Source organism: Rutidosis leptorrhynchoides, chromosome 3 (genome assembly GCF_046630445.1).
Source record: "Rutidosis leptorrhynchoides isolate AG116_Rl617_1_P2 chromosome 3, CSIRO_AGI_Rlap_v1, whole genome shotgun sequence".
NCBI lineage: Eukaryota > Viridiplantae > Streptophyta > Magnoliopsida > Asterales > Asteraceae > Rutidosis > Rutidosis leptorrhynchoides.
The window spans coordinates 4809754-4834600 of record NC_092335.1 but is presented as its reverse complement, the minus strand read 5'-3'; positions in this window follow the sequence as shown (position 1 = coordinate 4834600).

The following is a 24847-nucleotide window of genomic DNA, read 5'->3' as shown; positions in this document are numbered from 1 at the left end:
TATCTTGTACTTTGCGTTTTGAATCTTGTACTCTTGTAATTCTGAGACGTTTCTTATCAATAATTGGAACCACTTTGATTGTACTTTGTACTTTTGAGCTTTTTGGTCGTTTGCGTCTTCAATTCGTCGAATCTGTCCGTTGTCTTCACCTTTTATTATTTAAATGAATATCACTTGTAAATAGAACAATTGCAACTAAAATCTTGTCTTTCTTGAGGAATAATGCTATGAAATATATGTTCGTTTTTAGCATTATCGGTCGTTTTGAGAGTATTCAAATCCATAGAACCGTCTTGCAAATTTCGCAACTCACTACGCAATTCCGACAAATCGGCTGAAGTCCGGAACTCCTCGAAGAATTCCTCCTTAAACTCGTCCAACGTTAACGCCATAAACGGCTCACCACCGATAAGATCAATCTTACCATCCAACCAATCCTTCGCCCTACCCCGCAACAAACTAGTAGCGAGTCTTGTCCTCTTCTCGGGAGGGCATTCAATAGTACGAAAACACCCTTCGACATCCGAGATCTAAGTTGTGCTTACCAAAGGATCCGATTTCCCGTCATACATCGGAGGTTTAGTCCTCATGAAGCTCTTAAGACAACACTCCATTTCACTACTATTCCGAAATTCGGAATATTTCCTATCCATTTCTTCTCGAAACGCGCCCATTTGCTCCTCAACGGCCGCCGCAACTCTAGCATTAAATGCAATGTCATTCGTCTCGATCTCGTTTCGCATCGTCATTCTAAAGAATGTAAAACGATTACTCCACGAACGTATAAGACCACACGTACAATACCGCCCCATCTTGCTAAACACTCGTCGTACATCACTTGTTAGGCACAATTTGCACCCGTAATAAGGTTTACAAGTCCTTATTACGCACACACGCCGTATCGACTTGTTAGTACAACGACCGCCTCGCTCGATGATATAAACCAACACAATGCAATAATATATTAATAGTATCCACATATTAACATAAATGTTAGTCCACCTACAAATAAGGCACTAACTATAACCCATTCTGACCCGTTCACCTACAAGTCCCACAACAAATAAGCACACACAAAAGTCTAAGTCTAGGCACCTATCTCAAGTCGCCTAAATCCCTTAGACCATGCTCTGATACCACTTATAACGACCCAACCCGTTATCCGACCAAAAACATGCCTAAAAAAAAATTTTGTAACACAGTTCATCTGGACGGCGTCCAGTTATCTGGATGGTGTCTAGTTGTGAAGACCAGGACGATGTCCAAGTCTTTTGGACGGCGTCCAAATGTACTAAAAGTTTTTGATCAGTTTGTCAAAGTTATGCGGGCGAAAAACCCGCTTCCCGACACATTTAAACCAAAACACTATCACAATATGTTATAATAATTAAAACTAAGAGTTTTCCACAATAAAACTGAGTTTTACGACACCGGGCCCACATCGGCCGTTTTACGACTTTCGTACAAAATTACGAGTTTTCGACCATATAAGTTTAACACAAAAATGAAGACCGAGCATGGCAATTGGGGATACGCTACCCAATCCTAACCAATCCAAAAGCAAGATCTTCTAAAGCAACTACGCGAGTCTACTAGTTCCCACGCTTACCCGACCCACCGCATCCATGCAAATCTATAAAAATGTAAACAACGAGAGGGTAAGCTAATGCTTAGTGAGTGAGAATATACTACATACATATATATGCAAAAAATGGACACGCCACATAAGTAATAAAATAACGCATACCGGAGCATCCAAGCATAAAGGCAAACTAAGCTAAGCATACTGTACGATCACTAAGCATCAAGCTAATAATAACAACAAGTATAAGTTCACCAATGACGATGTGAACAACGCCAATAAGCTACACCCAGAGGGTTAGCTACAACACAACAATACGACAATATATAAGCAATATACAAACGCCCAAGGTTAACCCCTTAACCCAAATACCAGAACCGACCACCAATTACCAACATGAAGATTGGCCGAACTACACGAGCCTTAGTAAATCCGCATCCACACGAGATTACTATCTTCAATACCACAACAACATCGAGGTTGGCCGAACTACACGAGCCTTAGTGAATCCGCAACCGCACGAGATCACTACCTCAATAAGATGAAAGAACTACACGAGTCATCGTGAATCCGAACTACACGAGACTCACTTTCTCACTAAGATGACCGAAACTACACGCGTCATCATGAATCCGCATCCACACGTGATCCACTTCTCCAATCACAACTCAATACCAACCCTTCGCCATTGGGGTTGTGTAATCCACATCACAAGCATATATGATATCGTACACACAAAGTGTGCACCTCGCCAAGGTGTTCAACCAAAATGCACAACCGTGCCAATTGGACCTATTACACAAGTCCATCAAATTCACCAATATGTGAAGTGAGCTCTATAACCGAGAACCACTTCACCCGACCCGCACCCATCCTACACATACATATGCACATAGGATATTAACACTCACCCTGTCGTCTTTGATGAATGCAACCGAATTAATTCGCAACTTGCCGATGGAATGTACCTATTCCATTATCACCATACAAACAACACAATTAGAGTGGATTTAAAAACCAACTCAAATCGACACTTGGTGCAATTTTGACCCATTGCACTTTCAAGCACCGAACCGTGTCCAAACTAACCAATAATCACTAATACGAGTGAGAATGGTCCTAATACGCCAATTAAACCCGAACACAAGTGTTAAACACTCGTCTTGCCCACACATAAACCCAAATTTTGACCCATTTCAAAATTAATCAACCAAATACCCCTAAATGGGTTCCAACACTTCCATAATCACTAACACTAGTGATTATACCCATTATCAAAGCCTAATCATGGCCAAAACGTCAACCAACCCAAAACCCGCCAAGTGACAAGAATAACTAGTCACCACAAACCCACTTCATCATCTAAAAGGGTTTTATAACTAATCAAGCTCAAACCCTAACATTGAATCTCGAATCAAAAATGAAACTCGGGGTTAGAACTTACCAATACCACCACAACTTAGCCGTGAACGAGATGAACAACTTAAAAACCCGAGATTTGGTGAGAATCCGACTCCTTCTTCTCCAAATCAAGCTTTCTCTCTCTCTAAACCATTCCTTTCTCTCTCTACATATGGTTGAGAGTGTTTGTATTGGTGAAGATAAGGTTGAATGAGCTTAACCTTGCCCATTTATGGCTTAAAATCGGCCACCAAGTGAAAAGACCAACATACCCCTTTTAAAATCTAAAAACTACACAGCTGGCCCGACAGACCAATTGGACGGCGTCCAACATTCTGGACGGCGTCCAGTCCTTCTCTGCTGGACGGTGTCCCACTTCTTGGATGGCGTCCCACATAACTGAAACAGGAAACAGGGTCTTACACAATACTTGTAAAATCAGACTATAGTGTTTATAAAGCTTTAAAATCTGATAAGAAAGTCAACTTAGACAATTGTTCAACAAAACGAGACGTGCCTTATATAGAAATTCATTTACTCGATTAGTAATATCTAAAAATCCAATTTATCAATCTCATAGACAAATTGTTTAAATATTAATTTACAGTTTCAAACACAATTTCAATTAATGTCAAAAATAATTCAGTTGACCATATCTTTTAATCCGTTCATCGAAATCACGCGATTTCTAAATGAAAAGTTAATAATTTTTCGCCAGCTTTCTAAAAACATGCATATCATATACTTTATATCAGTAGCACATGTATCAAATTCGTGATTCATCATAAACTGTTTAACGACAAAATTAAACCATACAAGCATGCATAAACATATATACTCGAGCACTAGACATGGATACACTATTAATATATAAAGGATAAGATATGAATGCTCACGTATCAATATTGTGATTCAATATTGTAGGAAAGTACGTAGACGCAACGGAGATGATAAACACTAGTTTAACTGACGAGCAATACCCTCGAACCATACCCATAATTTCCTTAGCTCTATCCCGCTCGCAAAACCCATTTTGAAAACATGCGAGCAGAACCTCGTCGTAGTATTTTATGTATAAATAATAATAATACTAATACTACTAATAATAATAAGATTAATAATTATATTAATCTTAATAATAATAATAATAATAATAATAATAATAATAATAATAATAATAATATAAATATAGAGAGATATCGATATAGATTGATAGAAGTGAATGAATTCAGAGCAAAAACTGCGAGCTTTATAGATGTGGCCTGGAACTGAACCTTATGCGATCGCATGGGTTTCATGCCCATTTGCCATGCGATCGCATAGCCAACTGGTACGCACCCAATATGTTTTGTTTTCTTGTTTGTCGACATATTTTTCATTGTAGCAAATAGTGTTTTACTGTAGCAAATAGTGGTCCACTGTAGCAAAGCCGTTTTCACTGTAGCAAATAGTGATTTTAAAAAAAAAACACTGTAGCAAAAAAAATAAATAATGATTTTCGAAAACACTGTAGCTTTTCGGGTACTGTAGCAATTTGAAAATACTGTAGTAAATTAGTGTTTTACTTGTTCCTCTTAAACGTTTTAGTTAACTTATCTAAATATCAATCGAATCAATAAACGAATGTTACTATCGTTTACTAAATAACTTGAAATTATATATATGTATATATCTTTATTTAATATACATAAATCAGTTTTTAAATACACATTGCAAGTTATTTATGAATAAATAATATTCCAACTTATTTTATATATATATATATATATATATATATATATATATATATATATATATATATATATATATATATATATATATATATATATATATATATATATCTATTTACCAATAGATGTTCGTGAATCGTTGGTCAATAGTCAGAGTTAACTGAATATATAACATTACTTCAAAAATTTTGAAAATCAATATTACAGACTTTGCTTATCTTGCCGAAATCATATAGAGATTAAGTTTTAAATTTGGTCAGAAATTTCCGGGTCGTCACAGTACCTACCCGTTAAATAAATTTCGTCTTGAAATTTGAGTGAGGTCGTAATGGCTAACAATAAAAATGTTTTTATGACAAATATGAGTGGATAAATAGAGTTTTATCATTATTGAATAATATAGATAAAACGATTCGATTATGTGAAGCGTACGAGTGAAGCTATCGCAAAAGAGTGAAAATGAGTAAATGCAGATTCGACTTAACCGGTGACGTAGTCACGGTTGATTTCTAGAATTTAAGGGATTTTAGAGGAAAACTTCGTAATTAGATTTGGTTCTTCGGTAATTAAGGAAATTAGGATCTTCTTTGGTTAAATGCAATGATCTATTTCGATTGCTCTGTCAGATGTTTCACTATAAATCCACCCCTTTTATTTTCTTACTTCCACATCTCCCATCTTCTATACTTTTTTCTCCAATTTATACTTCTAAAACATTTGTCAATATGCTTGATCCGGTTCTGATCCTTGATATGTTTCTAACTGTCGCAACAATTATCCTTCTTTTCCAACTTCCTCCAGAGGAATCTGTTTACTTCTATTTCGCTCTTGGGGTGGTAATTTTCATAATCCTTTCTTGTATTTGTCTTTCCATAATTATTGACATCTAAGGTTAATGATCTTTTCCGTTTGCTGCGATTTATACCCCCTTTCTATTTCGGAGCTTCATGCATTTCTTTTCTTTTCGCAAGTAATGGTCCAGAATTCGTAGGTATGGAGTTTCGAATTATCATAATAGACAAAGTAGAAAGGAAAGGTAGTAGCACGATTTGATTTGTCAAATTACCAGAATATTCTGAAGAGAACGAATCATCAAGAAAAATATTTTCTTGATAGTTTAGAGGTTAAATAGAATGAAAGAGTTATGTAACATGGTTCATGATGAGGGTATAAGCTGTGAACCTTTATCACGTTCCATTAGAAACTCAACATGACTTATTGTAATATAATCATGTTGATCAAATGTCATTATATTATACTAACCCATGCTTCAATTCCCAACACTACTTCAAAAACATTCATATTTTAAATTCGAATTTTTCAGATTTTAGAAACTAAAACAGTTTCCTTTATGATATAACACAGATATCGCGAAGAGATAAATGATTTCAGATAAGAATAGTTATGAAAATATCTTCAGAAATATCGAGGATATTTATAATGAAAGATACGATGATATCTTAGAATTTCTAATATCGAAGGATGATGAAGAAGTTTTATCCGTAAAGCAGAAGTAAGGTATTTGTTAATGACTTCAGCAGATACTGAATCATTTGGATTCTTTGAAAGCAGACTTAGTCTTTGTGATTTGTCCACAGCCTCCTTCATAGTTTGCTCAATCCGTTTTCCAGTACCAAACCTTCTCTTTTTCTGAGCTTTGCCAACACACTATTCTTTATCATTAAACTTTTAGCTGTTAAGGTCGTTTACAGTTTTTGCTGCTTCATCAACATTTTTCAAAATTCAGGGTATTGATTCGTAGGTTGGGTGCTTTTCAGAATTTCAGAATTGAAGATCATGATTCTAGGAGATAAATGTTATATGTATACATATAACTGTTGATGTAGAAATGCTGCGAGATTCAAAATACTGATTGCTGATTCTCGGTAATTGGTATGATAATTATCGTTACAAGATGCAGATGAGTAGATAATGGGTTTTCAATGAGTACATATAATGATTTTTTGGAGAGGTTTACGCCAAAGAGTAACGAAGTTGCTGGTACATCTGCTGATAATGTGGTGGAATATAAATGGTTCCCCGGTAACGACGATGAAAGAGCAAACGTGTATGTCAAAGTTATAATGAGGCTTATTCGAATGAAAAATCGAAGTTGATTTGCTGGAGGTGTGACAAAACTGGCTACTTTGAAAAGGAGTTGCATAGTTATTTTCGGTAATAATAATGTCAAAGGATCTAGCACAGTTTTGAATTCAAAGTATGGTTTTGTAAGATGTGAAAATCTAATAGTGATATCTTCTGTTAAATCTTGACTCGGATTCTGATCTGTCAAAAATCAGAACGTGTCATCGAATTTTGTATGAAAATGGTTGTTATGATTCTTATGGAAGAATGTATATCACTGTGAATGTAGTGAGTATAGTTAATGATTCTTGAATCAAAATTGAAGAATGTACAGTGTAACATATTAATTGTGAACTTATATATTTCCCGGGTATTACCTACCCGTTAAAAATTTCACAAGTAATATTTTGTACAGAATAATTTTGCGACAGTCTTTATGAAAATATATATGTATATTTTCTTCGGATGTAATACGGATTTAATGAGTTAATATACTATTAAACTCATTTGATTTTCGGCTGGAACTAGAAATAAATAATCTCTAAAACATTAGAGATTACATAATCTTCGCGGAGCATTTCACTAATGTAATCGATACTTCATTATCTATTCTTATTGATATTCCTCGGTGAATGATGTTGGTGCTCGTGGAATTCTTGTGAGTTTCGCAAGGTACGAATGATGTTTTCTGGAAAGTTTCAAGTACATAGAAAATGAAAGTGTAAAATCAAACATGTATTTGAATAATACACTTGATTTATTATGAAATGGAATCTATTAGGTCGAAGCAGAGATTATAGTTAATAATTGTTAAGTCATTAACGAAGGATGTACATAATGACATATTAGTAACATGAACTAACCGAGTAGTACCTACCAGTTAAGATTCATACGTAATAGCTTAGTACGAAAAGATTTATTTTGATTTCAAAATTCATATATATATAAAATATACATATAATTTCTTCAGGGGAAATGAGTTAACAAGTCTAGCTTGTAAATCGCGCACTATTCCTGGTGATGCTGACGGTACTGTTGATGCTGCTTGTATAACAAGTCTAGCTTGTAAATCGCGCACTATTCCTGTCAGGGTTTCACTTCATTATTTCTATCCGCCCACTCATCTAATTTACTATTTGCACTAGAATATATAATCTCTAAAACTTTAGAAACTACATATTCTCTGCAGAATATTTCTTCGATTAAGTTATGAATCAATACTTCATCGTTTGTTGTTGTTGGTATTCCTTGGTATCTATAGGGCGTATGACATTGATGCTCGTGGGACAGATTGTGAAGTTTAGGTTTGCGATGCGATTGTTGTTGGTGGTGGTAATGGTACTGTTGTTGTCGGTGGTATTGTTGATGCCGGTGATGCTGCTGGTGCTTGTAACCTTTGCACCATATTCTCCAAAGTCACTACCCGAGCGCGAAGCTTGTTGACTTCTTCTATTATATCGGGATGATTGTTGGTTCGGACGAGCGGATGAATAAGATTCATAATTTAAGATAGTATATTATCGTGACGAGATACTCTGGAAATGAGAGAGAAAATGGTGTCTCGAACAGGTTCGCCGGTAAGTGCTTCAGGTTCTTCGCCAAGAAGAAAATATGGTGGATGGAAGGGATCACCTTCTTCTTGTCTCCAATGACTAAGAAGGCTACGAACCCATCCCCAATTCATCCAGAATAGGTGATGGCTGATTGGTTGATCCATTCCGGTTACACTGTCTTCGGAGTTCAGGAAAATATCCATATCGGAATAGTTGTTGGAGTTTAAGGAATTTGAACTAGATACGGGATCCATCTTGTATAATTAGGGAGATGATTTTTGATATGAAATAGATTATAGAATTTAGATTGATACGCTTCAATACATAATTTACATATGTATATATAATACCAAAATTCCATAAATCACGGAGAAATTTTTGGAAGATGTCAGGCAAAGTTACAGTAACAGATATGCTAAGATATGAATTAGCAGATACGCTAAGATATGAATTTTTTCTATACAATATTCATGAAATCAATGCAGTAAGATGTGTTTAGACTTAAGAATGATAAGCATGTAATTTTCGACAAGAAATGATAAGTAAAACTCGGTAAAAACAGATACGGTCATAATCCAGACTCACTAATGCATCCTAACAATTACCAGTTAAACACACTAATGTAAATTCTGATTCCCTATGACCTCAAGCTCTGATACCAACTGTGATGACCCGTCCAAATCTATTTGGACGAATACATCATTCATTGATTTCATAGTGAGGTTTTGACCTCTATATGATACGTTTTGTAAACATTGCATTCTTTTGAAAAGGTACACCATAAATGAATATATAAATCCAAGGTTTTCGACGTCTGATGATTTCTACGTATAGACAATCATATATATAATAGTTTCTAACAATACATCCGTTGACAATACAGTCAAATAAGATACATGGTGATGATTTTGTAAATGCAAAGTTTTCTCGAATAAAGCATGTATGACTCCATGCACATAGCTTGTATAACGTATAAGCAAATAGCAGAAGACTTCTAGGAACCTGAGAATAAACATGCTTAAAAGTGTCAACACAAAGGTTGGCGAGTTCATAGTTTTAATGTTGCGCATAATCTGTATATAAAGGTGGATCACAAGATTTCAGTTGTTTCATCGAGAAACGTTTATCAAAATATTCTACAAAATTGAGTACCCTGGTAACTAAACTTTAACGTTATTATAAGTACCCCTGTTTTAACATACATGCAACCAACATGTACAATACACGCAATCCAACATGTACTAAACTCAAATAGCATACGTCTGTTTTATAGTTCAGGCTAGGGTTTTTATACCTGGAACAGACGGGGATGTCAAGCCCAATGGATCCATATATAAATACTCGTGCCCACCAGTTCTTATAATCGGCATTTACTTGTTACCAAAGCTAAGGGATTTTCGGTTCAAACTCAGTGTAGAATTTAGTATGTACTTGTATCCATTGCGTTTAAAATAAAGTGCATGTATTCTCAGTCCAAAAATATATATTACAAAAGCAATTAAAAAGGGAGCAAATGAAACTCACCTTAGCAGCACATAAGGTCATTCACCGAAATATGACCGAAACTCGGAATGCAAAATAACCGTAGATCTCAACCTAGAGAACATATGTTGGTCAATACATGTCTAACAAGCTAGGTCAGGTCATAGTGTATCACAATCCTAATGCTCGAGACCGACATGTAAAAGTTAAGAAAAGTCATCTCAAAAGTCAACCTGACCCAATATGATCTTTAAATCTATACATGTTTATTATCATAGTATAAGTCTTGATAATTGAACGAATTTATAGTTTATCAAATTCAAAATATTATTTATTTCAGGAGCTATATTATATTTGAATTATCATGGCAATCGAAAATATTTTATTATTTCACATAGTTTTTCAATACTTGTAAAATCAGACTATAGTGTTTATAAAGCTTTAAAACCTGATAAGACAGTCAACTTTGACAATTGTTCAACAAAACGAGACGTGCCTTATATAGAAATTCATTTACTCGATTAGTAATATCTAAAAATCCAATTTATCAATCTCATAGACAAGTTGTTTAAATATTAATTTACAGTTTCAAACACAATTTCAATTAACGTCAAAAATAATTCAGTTGACCATATCTTTTAATCCGTTCATCGAAATCACGCGATTTCAAAATGAAAAGTTAATAATTTTTCGCCAGCTTTCTAAAAACATGCATATCATATACTTTATATCAGTAGCACATGTATCAAATTCGTGATTCATCATAAACTGTTTAACGACAAAATTAAACCATACAAGCATGCATAAACATATATACTCGAGCACTAGACATGGATACACTATTAATATATAAAGGATAAGATATGAATGCTCACGTATCAATATTGTGATTCAATATTGTAGGAAAGTACGTAGACACAACGGAGATGATAAACACTAGTTTGACTCACGAGTAATCCCTTCGAACCATACCCATAATTTTCTTAGCTTTATCCAGCTCGCAAAACCCATTTTGAAAACATGCGAGCAGAACCTCATCGTAGTATTTTATGTATAAATAATAATAATACTAATACTACTAATCATAATAAGATTAATAATAAGATTAATCTTAATAATAATAATAGGATCGCATGGGTTTCATGCTCATTTGCCATGCGATCGCATTGCCAGCTGGTACGCACCCAATATATTTTGTTTTCTTGTTTGTCGACATTTTTCACTGTAGCAAATAGTGGTATACTGTAGCAAATACTGTTTACTGTAGCAAATAGTTTTTAATGTAACAAAGTCATTTTTACTGTTGTAAATAGTATTTCACTGTAGCAAAGTCCTTTTCACTGTAGCAAATAGTGATTTTTGAAAAAAAAACACTGTAACAAAAAAAATAGTGATTTTCGAAAACACTGTAGCTTTTCGGGTACTATAGCAATTTGAAAATACTGTAGTAAATTAGTGGTTTACTTGTTCCTCTTAAACGTTTTAGTTAACTTATCTAAATATCAATCGAATCAATAAACGAATGTTACTATCGTTTAATAAATAACTTGAAATTATATATATGTATATATTTTTATTTAATATACATAAATCAGTTTTTAAATACACATTGCAAGTTATTTATGAATAAATAATATTCCAATTTATTGTGTGTATATATATATATATATATATATATATATATATATATATATATATATATATATATATATATATATATATTTACAAATAGATGTTCGTGAATCGTCGGTCAATAGTCAGAGTTAACTGAATATATAACATTAGTTCAAAAATTTTGAAAATCAATATTACAGACTTTGCTTATCTTGCCGAAATCATATAGAGATTAAGTTTTAAATTTGGTCAGAAATTTCCGGGTCGTCACAATTTGACCGCTTCCCAATGCTGTTTCCCCGGTTTAGAGATATAACGGCTTACTACCCCCACCGCATGGGCAATATCCGGTCTCGTACAAACCATGGCATACATAATACTACCCACGGCCGATTTATACGGAACCTTCTCCATCTTCGCCTTGTCTTCTTCCATTTTAGGTGATTGACGTTTCGATAACCTTATTGAGCTACCCAAAGGCATAGAACGAGCCTTTGAATTCTCCATGTTGAACCTCTCTACTACCTTCTCAATGTATTTAGTTTGAGACAAGTATAGAGTACCTTTCACACGATCACGCACAATACTCATCCCAAGTATTTGTCTAGCTCCACCAAGGTCTTTCATCTCGAACTCATGGGAAAGTAATCTCTTCAACTTGTTGATTTCAGACATGTTAGAACCCGCAATCAACATGTCATCAACATACAATAACAAGATGATATAAGAAGACTTGAATTTCTTCAAGTAGTGATGTGCAACGAGGTGTATATAAAATAGTTATTATTTTACTAGAAAAACTATTAAATACGATACAATTTTACACAAGATATTTATTTATTTATAGAATGGATATACTTAAACCTTGCTACAACACTTATAGGCAGTGTACCTAATCGTACAGTAGTGTAGTTTTTAGTAAGTCCGGTTCGTTCCACAGGGAAATCTTTAAACAAAGCTCAACGCTATATTAGTTTACTTTTATAAAAATACAAATATATATATAGGTAATATTATTATTATAAAGGGGGGTTTTTACCGTTTAATGACCGGTTTGTCGATTTTAAGACTTTAGTCGCAGTTAAAACCTAATATAAAATATAAAATAAATACAAGACTTAAATTAAAGCGTAAAGTAAATAACGATAATGAAATTGCGAATAATAAAAATGCGATAAAATAAAATTGCGATAATTAAAAAGTACGATAATTAAAAGTGCGATTAAATAACAATAAATAAAAGTGCGATAATTAGAAGTGCAATTAAATATAAAATAAAGGAAATTAAATATGAAATAAAAGAATTATGCTTATTTAAACTTCCGTAATCATGATGTTTGACGTGTTGATTTTAGTTTTATGCCCATGGGTTAATTGTCCTTTGTCCTGGATTATTCAATATGTCCGTCTGGTTTTTGTCCATAACAGTCCATCAGTCATAAATATAAATTGCAAGTGTCCTTGTCAAATTATTATTATACCCGAAGATAAATATTCCAACTAATTGGGGATTCGAATTGTAACAAGGTTTTAATACTTTGTTTAATGAATACACCAGGTTATCGACTGCGTGTAAACCAAGGTTTTACTACTTTGTTAACAATTACACCAATTACCCTTGAATGTAATTTCACCCCTGTTTTAATTATTCTAGTGGCTATTAATCCATTCCCGTGTCCGGTTAAATGAACGATTATTCGTACAAATAAATACCCCGCCCATCGTGTCCGATCGAGTGTATATGGTAATTTATAGGGACGCCCAATTGTAAATCTTTGTATTAACATTAACAAACTTTCATTTAGTTAAACAAATATAAAGCCCATTAATAGCCCATAGTCTAATTTCCACAAGTGTCGTTCTTTTGTCCAAACCCCAATTATGGTACAAAGCCCAATTACCCAATTTTAGTAATTAGCCCAACATCATGATTACTTCGTTTTAAATAAGCATAATAATAACTTAGCTACGAGACATTAATATAAAAAGGTTGAACATAACTTACAATGATTAAAAATAGCGTAGCGTTACACGGACAGAATTTCGACTTACACCCTTACAACATTCGCTAACATACCCTTATTATTAGAATTATAATTAAAATTAAAATATAAATTATAAATATAATTATATTTACATATGAAGAGGAAAAGAAAAAGGATGTGTAAAATTTGATCAGAATTCGGTTGGCTTTATAGCCAGACTTGAAATTTGGGGCTCCGCGACTCGCGGCAAAATGCCCTTCAAACTCCGCGAGTCGCGGAGAGATATTTACAGCTCACACCCTTGGAGTTTCCTGCTGCCGACGGTTTTTAATATATATATATATAATATATATATAATTAATATAATTAATTATATATTATATTATATTTATATACATAGTTAACTTGTAATTTTTAGTCCGTTGCGTCGAGCGTTAAGAGTTGACTCTAGTCCCGGTTCCGGATTTTCGAACGTCCTCGCGTACAATTTAATATCTTGTACTTTGCGTTTTGAATCTTGTACTTCTATAATTTCGAGACGTTTCTTATCAATAATTGGAACCTTTTTTATTGTCTTTTGTTCTTTTGAGCTTTTTGGTCGTTTGCGTCTTCAATTCGTCGAATCTGTCTTTTGTCTTCACCTTTTATTATTTAAACGAATATCTCTTGTAAATAGAACAATTGCAACTAAAAGCTTGTCTTTCTTGAGGAATAATGCTATGAAATATATGTTCGTTTTTAGCATTATCAAATATTCCCACACTTGAGCATTGCTTGTCCTCAAGCAATATCGTCTTGAAATACTAGAATCACTTCTTTATTCTTCACACTTTGTACATCAGTGATTTCTATATGGCGGTATAAACAATGGTAGTAACGATATGGTTTACAGTCCCACATGACTATAAAAATTTAGATCCATTAAGGAAATTGGATCTTTATGAAAACATTTGATCTTTTGAAAATTAAATCTAGTTTTTACCCTAGATAAGTTTTCCGGAATAACCCTTTACCGGTGTTTGCAAAATATTTGTGGGTTTGGTGGGTTTCAGATTTGAAAATTTTAGCTCAAAACTTGCGGTTTTGTGTCACCCACTTGCTAACCTTGTATTTGGAAAGCAACACGTCCAGTTTACTTGTTCCGTATATTACCTTTCGGCAAACTACCGTCCGGTTGTAAAGGAAAGCGTTGAACAAGCAACTGTTAAGGCAATGTCCCGTGACATGCTTTTGATTATGGTCTATAACGTGTCGGACGCAATTACTATCCTTGGTAGGAGCAATAGTAAAGCTCACCCTTATAATTTTTCGGTCTGGCACAAGGTCCTGTCTTTGACCATGCTATGCAATCACCGTTCTTACGGTTGACACCCGATTTGGTTCAGGTGACCTAATGAATTCCAGGTGAATTCCTAGGATTTTACGTTCAATGGTAATGAACGCATTGAAAATAGGGTTTTCAGAAAACAAATCGGTTTATAATTTTGATCAAAATATTTTCTCGTTTAAGCTCGAGTTTAGATATCATCGAATTCCATGAGTTTGTAATTCTCAATCTTTAAGGTCAATCTCTAGGATTGAGTAATATCAGTCTTAAAAGCTGATTTTTAATCTTTAAGGAGATTATCCTTTCTGGGGATCTGATTCATTAGTCTTATCCAGCTAATTTGCATGGTGCCCCCCCATTGTACGAGATAAATCCTTCTCATGGTTAGGATAAATCTGACCACTTGGCGACCCTGTTTTATGCTGAGGTCCGTGGATTTCCTGCTGATTTTAGTGATGACTTTTCTAGATTTTTCGTCAACCTACAGCTGGTCTGGACGACAACTTCATGACCTAAATCAAGAAGCGCGTTTCTTTTTCGGAAGACTTTACTTCCTTTTAATGATGGAATTGATTCATCGTGTAGATCCATCTCTTCTTTTCTTTCATCGGGTAAAACAGTTTAGTTTAGTCCAAAGCAAAAGTATTTTCAGTTATTTGTTACAGATATATGTGACATATGTTTAAAATAACTTGGTAAATTTTCCCACACTTGGCTTTTATTTTCCTTTTTGTCGTCCTCTATTCCTTTTTAAATGAATTTTAACATTTTAGTTTGTTTCTCAATTTATGTCCTTTCCGAGGTAACAATAATTTCGGTGTTAAAACCTAGTTTTATCGTTCATAAATATGTATAAACATGATTTTGAATTCATTTAATTGAAAATTTTGAAAATTTTTACTAGAATTGGGTAGTCAGTATATAAGACTAGTGCTGTTCTTTATTATCAGAGAGCACTAGATTCTAATACAACTACTGCTTTACTAGTATTTTTAATGGTAACCAAGTGTTTAATATAAAAATTTTAAAATCCGAAAGAATTTAACCCCTTCCCACACTTAAGATCTTGCAATGCCCTCATTTGCAAGAAATCAGTAACAATTTAAATTATTGAGGGTGATTTGTGTGAAAATGATTAAATTTTTACCAAAGTTTCCAAATATATTGGCGTTTGTTTGCTGAATGATAAATGGTGCACATCATTTGTTCATTCCGTCTTGTTGTTATTTCACATGTATTTTGCATCTTGTCGTCAAAATTAGTTGCTTTTGCTGAACTTAATGCCAGTCTTTGAAAATGCGTTGTTTTACCCTGTTGTGTACATAAGATAAACTGCAAACATATATACATATTTTTGAAGTTTGGTATATTACCCCACATTCAAAAATTATTAAATTCTAAGAATAAAAGTTAGATAATTATAAAAATGATTACAATATTAACAAAAATATTAAATGTATCAATAATTACAAATTACAAAATAATAAAAAAAAAAATAATAAGTAAACTAAGGATGATATTGGTACCAATAGGGGTTCCACGCATAACCATAAGTGCTATAGAATGCTTCGGCAGGGTCATACGTAGGATATGGTGGCTGCATCTCTATCGACCAAGGAGGGAAGACGGGTTTCGGTGTAGGAATATAGTTTCTACCTATATGTTGGCAATGCGATATGATCTGGTTCTGATGAACTTGCCAATCTTCAAATGCTCTCTGTCTAGCATTTTCGTATTCCTGAGAAGCTATAAACCTATGCATTTCTTGCATCTCATTCCCCCCTCCTACATTACCTTGTTCCTGGTTTCTCTCTACCTGTGGATGTCTACCATTGTATCGTACTGCGGCGTTATTTCGCCGCTTCAAAACTTTTGCACCATGGTATACATTTAAACCTATAGTGTCACGGGGTTCCGGCTCTTCTACTAATAATCCCCCCCGACTTATATCCACACCGAGATATTCACCAATCAAAGTAATAAAAATACCACCTCCTATTATGCTATGTGGACGCATCCCCCGAACCATAGCTGATAAATAATAACCCACACAATATGGTATACTTACAGCGCTGTGTGGGTCTCGAATACACATATGGTAAAACAAATCTTGTTCATTTACCTTTTCTTTGTTTTTACCCCTTTGTGTAATCGAATTAGCTAAAAACCTATGTATTACTCTTAATTCGGCTCTATCTATATCCAAATAAGAGTAGTTTCCCCCTTTGAAACGGTGATGGCTTGTCATTTGACTCCACACACCGTGTGTATCAAAATTTTCATCTATTTTCCTACCGTTTAGTATCAATCCTCTACAATCGGCTGACGCTAACTCCTCAGGCGTATATATACGTAAAGCCTGAGCCATGTCTAGTAAAGACATGTGGCGCATCGAACCGCCTAACAAAAATCTAATAAAAGAACGATCGGTTAAACTAGCTACCCGATCATTCAACTCTATACTACATAACAACTCTTCACACCATACTTTATATACAGGTCTGCGTATGGTGAATAAACATATCCAGTCATTAAAAGAAGAATTACCATACCTCTGTACTAGTAATTCCCTAATTGGCCCGGCCAATTCTACAGCTTCTAAGGGTCCCCATTCTATGACCCTCGGTACCTCAACAACCTTGGAATGAAGAGTATGCAAACCCCGTTGATATTTTGGATAATCTATCCAAAGTCTGTCAAATCTCAGGTTCGGGTGCAACTGTTCCAAGTGCATATCTGAAAAGGTCATGACTGGATGAGGTACATCCTGCTTGTAGTAGTTATCTACCTCCTGTTGTTCCAAGTTCTCAGCAGGAGCATGGCGGGCTTGGGATGAAGATTCACCCCTTTCATTCTGCAAAACACATCAAACACAAATTTTGTGCATCCAAATATGCATTAGTGTCAGCAAAATTAAAATAATTACAATGACATTATCAATTTATATCAAACTTAAGCTCATTTTCACATTTTTATCAAATCTATACTTTTTCAAATAAGCATATACGAAAATTTTCGCCAAGTTCATAAGCATTCAACTCAAATAACATGTCAAAATAATCATTACTAGCAAATAAACAAGTCTCAAATGGCATTATCTTTCAAAAATCAAGTTCATGAATTTTGGACTTGAAAAAGTCCACTTTAATTCTCAAAATCATGTTTAGGCTCAAAGTTTGGATCATTTAACTACCTAGACATGTTACACTACTCAATTTAGCAACAATTCATGACAAAAATCGGCCATAACCTGTTTATAACAAAAAGCCCCAAATTGCTCAAGAACACAAACCCTAGATTATTCAAAATTTGAAGTTTAAGGCTTCTAATCATGTTAAACAGCATCAATCTAGGTTATACAAGCATAATACATAAACAATTTAAGTCTAATTACACTAAAAAGCATCAAAATCAAATTGGGTAAAAATTAGCTCAAGAACACTAAAATTCGAATTAAATGGTGTTTAGGTGTAGAAATTTACCGTTTTTCTTGAGTAGTTCTTAGATATCATCCTTCTCAACATGATTTTAGCAAAAAAATTGGTGATTAACGGTTAAAAATTGAGATTTTTGGGGGTGATTTTCGGGTTTTTCGGGGTCTTTTTTTCGCAGTATTTGGGTGTTTATGTGTGTGTGTGAGTGAACTGATCGTGCAGCTTGTTATATTTTTTTTTTCTGTAATTTTGTCCCTCCGCGAGTCGCGGAGGTTTGCACTTAAAACTCCGCGAGTCGCGGAGTTTACCCTTTTTTTTTTTTTTTTTTTTTATAATCTTTAACTTATAAAACAATTAAGAAATTAATTTTAAAATTTTGTTTCCCTTGTTATTTAGGACGAGGTCGTTTCGGATCGATGTCCTAGTCCGTCCCTCGACAAAATTTTAAAATTTGTCTTTTTATAGCGATTGTTTTAAAAGCTAAGATTTTTGGGTTTTTTAATGTTTTTGGCATACTTTAAATCAATAAGATTAAAAATAATGATAATAAAAGTTCTCGTCCCTCCCTCGGGTAAAGCAATTTCGGTTCAAAGACCTAGTCTTCAACTTACGACGAATTTTAAAAATCATATTTTTATCTTAATGAGATAAAGTAAATTTTTGTTTTTAAATTCACACAACATAAATATAAAATTCAAAATTAATATTAAAAATTCACACCAAACTCAAAATTTAAAATGCATAAAATTAAAAATTAATATTTTAAAAATTAAAAATTCACACCAAACTTAATTTAAAAATTTATAAATTCATATCAAACTTATATTAATTTTTCAAATATTTACAATTTTAAATATATTATTTTTACAAAGTTTACAATATTAATTTAAGATTTAAATATTAATTTTTAAAAATATGGTAAAAATAAAATTAAAAATCTTTTTGTCTTTTTATCCCACTTTTATCAATCAAATATTATCAAAAATATGCGCCCCTCTTTTCGGTAAAGTAATTTCGGTTCCAAGACCTAATTTAACTCATGACGAATTTTTGAAATATTTTGGGTTGATTGATTAAAGATATTTATACCTTAAGAATAAACGTTAAATTTCGCAGTGATGTAATAAATTTTTGAATGATATCAATAATTTCGGTCGCCAAACCTAATTTTATTTAATACCAATTTAATACTTTTTAGCGAACAAATTAGCGTTTATTATCAAAAGGTTAAAAATAAAAATAAAAATAAAAACTGTACAGACATACCTGTGAAATAGATTTCTTAGTTATATGATCTATTATATTCATAAGATAGTCGGTTTAATTGATTTTCCATGGCTGCATAGGCGTAACCTCGAGCATTCATTGTTTTTTCTTCTAAACATATGAACGGTCCGTTTCTGCATAAAGTAACAAATTCGGTATTTGAATAGGTTTGATTATTTGAACATTTACCTCCATGTGACCATTTTCCGCATTTGTGACATCGTTCTAGGTGTCGTGCTCTTCTTTTCGCTGCGGATTTTGATTTTCCTTTACCAAATTGTAACTTATTATCTTCGCATCTGGATCCTTTTCTAACTCCGTCCATTCTTTCTCTGATTACTGATACTAATTCACTCGGTAGTATGTCATTATTTCTTTTAGTGATCAAAGCGTGTAGCATTAGACCATGGTTTAGTTCACAGGCAGTCTTCATTTTGTAAAAACCTAAAAAAAATAAAAATTCAGAATGGGGGGAGAAGACTAGTTCTTTAGGGTCTGCTAGGGAAAGACCATACGTGTTCCATTTTCGAGATCTACACGAAAACAGACAATCTAACTCTAACAGAAATACATATTATCCTTTAAAGATTTGATTCTCCCCACACTTAGTTAGCTGTGGTGTCGAAATTGTGATTAACTTCGTTGTCGACTTCCATCGGACCATGTATGTAATGTTTAACTCTGTGACCATTAACTTTAAATTCAATCCCATTTGAATTTATCAATTCTATCGTTCCGTATGGGAAAACTCTTTTGACTATGAATGGTCCAGACCATCTTGATTTCAATTTTCCAGGAAATAGCTTGAATCGTGAATTGAAAAGAAGAACTCTGTCTCCTTCTTTGAATTCTTTTGAACTTCTGATTCTTTTATCATGCCATTTCTTCGTTCTTTCTTTATAGATTAACGAATTTTCGTATGCTTCATGTCTTAATTCTTCTAATTCGTTTAGTTGACTTAATCGTAGACGTCCGGCTTCATGTAAATCAAGATTACATGTCTTCAAAGCCCAAAATGCTTTGTGTTCAATTTCTACTGGAAGATGACATGCTTTTCCATAAACAAGTCTAAAAGGTGTGGTTCCAATTGGAGTTTTGTAGGCTGTTCTAAAAGCCCAGAGTGCATCCTCCAATTTAATGGACCATTCCTTCGGATTTGATCCTACGGTTTTCTCTAGAATACGTTTTAAAGCTCGGTTGGTATTTTCAACTTGTCCACTTGTTTGTGGATGATATGCGGTGGAGATTTTATGAGTTACTCCATATCTTTTAAGAACTTTCTCAAGTTGATTATTACAGAAATGAGTACCCCGATCACTTATTAAAGCTTTCGGTGTTCCAAACCTTGCAAAAAGACGTTTTAAAAAGTTGACTACAACTCGTGCATCGTTAGTTGGGAGAGCTTGTGCTTCCGCCCATTTAGATACATAATCAATGGCTACGAGTATATATAGATTATTATGAGATTTTGGAAATGGACCCATAAAGTCAATACCCCAAATGTCAAATACTTCACATACTTGGATGACATTTTGTGGCATTTCATCACGTTGACTTATTCTTCCGGTCCTTTGACATGCATCACAGGATTTGCAAAGAAGGTGTGCGTCTTTGTAAATTGTAGGCCAATAGAATCCAGCTTCATAAACTTTTCTTGCTGTTAGTTGAGGCCCATAATGCCCTCCTGTTGGTCCTGTGTGACAATGGTTTAAAATTTTACTAGCTTCATCTCCAAATACGCATCGGCGTATTATTCCATCGGGACAACTTTTAAACAGATGTGGATCTTCCCAGAAATAGTGTTTTATATCACTGAAGAATTTCTTTCGTCTTTGGTACGATAATCCTTTTTCAAGGAATCCACAAACTAAGTAGTTTGCATAGTCTGCAAACCATGGGATTTCTTTATAATCTATCTTCAATAGATATTCATAAGAAAAGTTGTCTTGTATGGCCGATTCATTCAGAACTTCTAATTCGGGATTTTCAAGACGAGAAAGATGATCAGCGGCGAGATTTTCTGCTCCCTTTTTATCTCGGATTTCAATATCAAACTCTTGTAAGAGTAAGATCCAACGGATTAATCTTGGTTTAGCATCTTGTTTTGAAAATAGGTATCTAAGAGCAGAATGGTCGGTATAGACCACCGTTTTTGCTAGAACGAGATATGATCGAAATTTGTCAAAAGCAAAGACAATAGCAAGGAGTTCTTTTTCAGTAGTTGTATAGTTCGTTTGTGCTCCTTGTAATGTCTTACTAGCATAATATATAGGTTGAAATCATTTTTCAATCCTTTGTCCTAAAACGGCTCCCATTGCAAAATCACTTGCATCGCACATTAGTTCAAATGGTAGATTCCAATTTGGTGTTATCATGATCGGTGCATTAGTGAGTTTTTCTTTAAGAATATTAAAAGATTTGATACATTCATCTGAAAAGATGAATGGTGCATCCTTTTCTAGGAGTTTATTCATAGGAGTGGCAATTTTAGAAAAATCTTTTATGAAACGTCGGTAAAAACCGGCATGCCCTAGAAAACTCCTAACTCCTCTAACATTGGTGGGATGTGGAAGTTTAGCAATTACATCTACTTTAGCTCTATCCACTTCAATTCCTTCTTTTGAAATTTTATGTCCAAGAACGATGCCTTCTTTAACCATGAAATGGCATTTCTCCCAATTAAGTACTAGATTTGATTTTTCGCATCTAATTAGCATTCGTTCCAGATTAACTAGACATGATTTAAATGTATCACCGAAGACTGAAAAGTCATCCATGAATACTTCCATGCATTCTTCTATCATGTCATGAAAAATCGCCATCATACACCTTTGAAAGGTTGCAGGGGCGTTACAAAGTCCAAATGGCATGCGTTTGTAAGCAAACGTACCATAAGGGCACGTGAATGTGGTTTTCTCTTGGTCCTCGGGTGCTATTGGAATTTGAAAATATCCGGAAAATCCATCTAGGAAACAATAGTAACTATTTCCGGCTAATCTTTCCAACATTTGATCTATGAAAGGTAAGGGAAAGTGATCTTTTCTGGTGGCGTCATTTAATTTTCTATAATCAATACATACACGCCATCCTGTTACAGTCCTAGTAGGAATAAGCTCATTTTTCTCATTTGTGATGACAGTCATGCCACCCTTCTTAGGCACGCATTGAACTGGGCTTACCCATGGACTATCAGAAATTGGGTAAATTAAACCTGCATCTAGCAGTTTAATAATCTCTTTCTTAACTACATCTTGCATATTAGGATTTAGTCTTCGTTGGCGTTGCACATACGTTTTATGACCTTCTTCCATAAGGATTTTATGTGTGCAATACGAAGGACTTATTCCTTTAATATCATGAATCTTCCATGCAATGGCTGGTTTATGAGCTTTCAACACAGAAATGAGTTGTGATTTTTCATTTTCAGTAAGAGAAGACGATATTATTACAGGTAATTCAGATTCACCATGTAAATAAGCGTATTCCAAATGGTTTGGAAGTGGCTTTAACTCTAATTTCGGAGGTTCTTCTATCGATGATTTATATCGATATCTGTCTTCTTCTTTTAGCATTTGAATTTCTTCTGTTGTTGGTTCATATCCATTAGCTATAAGTGTAGCTAACATTTCAGCTTCATCAATTGGTTCATTACCTTCTCCTAAAGAACATTCTCCTGTTCCTTGTAATTCTGGAAATTCTTCTAATAATTCTGCATGTGCATCTATAGTTTGAATATAATAACATGTATCATCTGCAGATTGTGGTTGTTGCATTGCTCTATCAACTGAAAAGGTAACACTCTCATCCTCTATACTTAGGGTCAGTTTCTTACCGAACACGTCTTACATTGCTTTAGCCGTGTTTAAGAATGGTCTTCCTAATATGAGAGGAACTTGAGAATCTTCTTCCATGTCCAAAACAACAAAATCTACTGGAAATACTAAAGTACCAACTTTAACTAGCATGTTCTCCATTATCCCTCTAGGATATTTTATTGATCTATCGGCTAGTTGTATACTTATTCTGGTTGGTTTCAATTCTCCAAGGTCTAGTTTAGCGTATAGTGAATACGGCATTAGATTTATACTAGCACCTAAATCTGCTAATGCTTCTATTGAACTAAGGCTACCCAGAAAACATGGAATTGTGAAACTTCCTGGATCAGATAGTTTTTCTGGTATCTTATTCAACAGCACTGCTGAACAATTAGCATTCATAGTAACAGCCGAGAGTTCTTCCATTTTCTTTCTATTCGTGATTAGATCTTTCAAGAATTTAGCATATCTTGGCATTCCTGAAATCACATCAATGAAAGGAAGATTTACATTTATCTGTTTAAACATATCCAAGAATTTGGATTGCTCGGCTTCAAGTTTTTCTTTTTTCATTTTACTCGGGTAAGGAAGTGGTGGTTGGTATGGTTTAACATAAGGTTTATCCTTAACTGTGTTATCTTTATTAACCTTTTCAACTACCGGTTCTTGTTCCTTATCTTGATCAGGTTGTGGTTCTTGTGGAGTAGGAATAGTTTCATCAGAAGTTACAGGTATTTCAGGTGGTTTAAGTGTTGTACCACTTCTTGTGGTAATAGCTTTAGCTGTTTCATTCCGGGGGTTAGCATTTGTATCGCTCGGTAAACTTCTCTGTTTTCTTTCACCTATTAACCTTGCTAGGTTACTTACTTCTTGTTCCAGATTTTGAATAGAAGCTTGTTGATTTCTAAATGCTTGAGCATTTTGTTCATTGGTTTGTTTTTGAGATGTGAAAAACTGCGTTTGAGTTTCAACTAGCTTCGTCATCATATCTTCTAAATTCGGCTTTTTATCATCGGTTTGTTGTGGTGGTTTGTTTTGAAAATTCGGTCTTTGCTGATTGTAAGTATTATTGGATACTTGTTGATTGCTAGGACCTTGTTGGTTATTGTATGGAATATTTCGGTTATAATTCTGGTTTTGATTGTAAATCGGTCTTGGCGGTTGATAATTATTCTGATAATTATTTCCAGGCCTTTGGTTTATGTATGAAATATTCTCTCTTTGTTCCATTGTTAATTCAATACTTAGACAATCTTTTGTCAAATGTGGTCCTCCACACTGCTCACAACTAATTCGTATAGCATGAATATCTTTAGTCATCTTTTCCATTCGTCTCTCGAAAGCATCTATCTTTGCCGAAATGGAATCTAAGTCATGGCTAGAATCGGCTCTAGCTGCTTTAGATGATCTAATGATATCTTTTTCTTGATGCCACTCATGTGAGTGGGAAGCAGTATTATCAATAATTTTGTAAGCATCAGTTTCGGTTTTCTTCATAATAGAACCACCAGCTGCTATATCTATGTCTTTTCTTGTAGTGATGTCGCATCCTTGGTAGAATATTTGTACTATT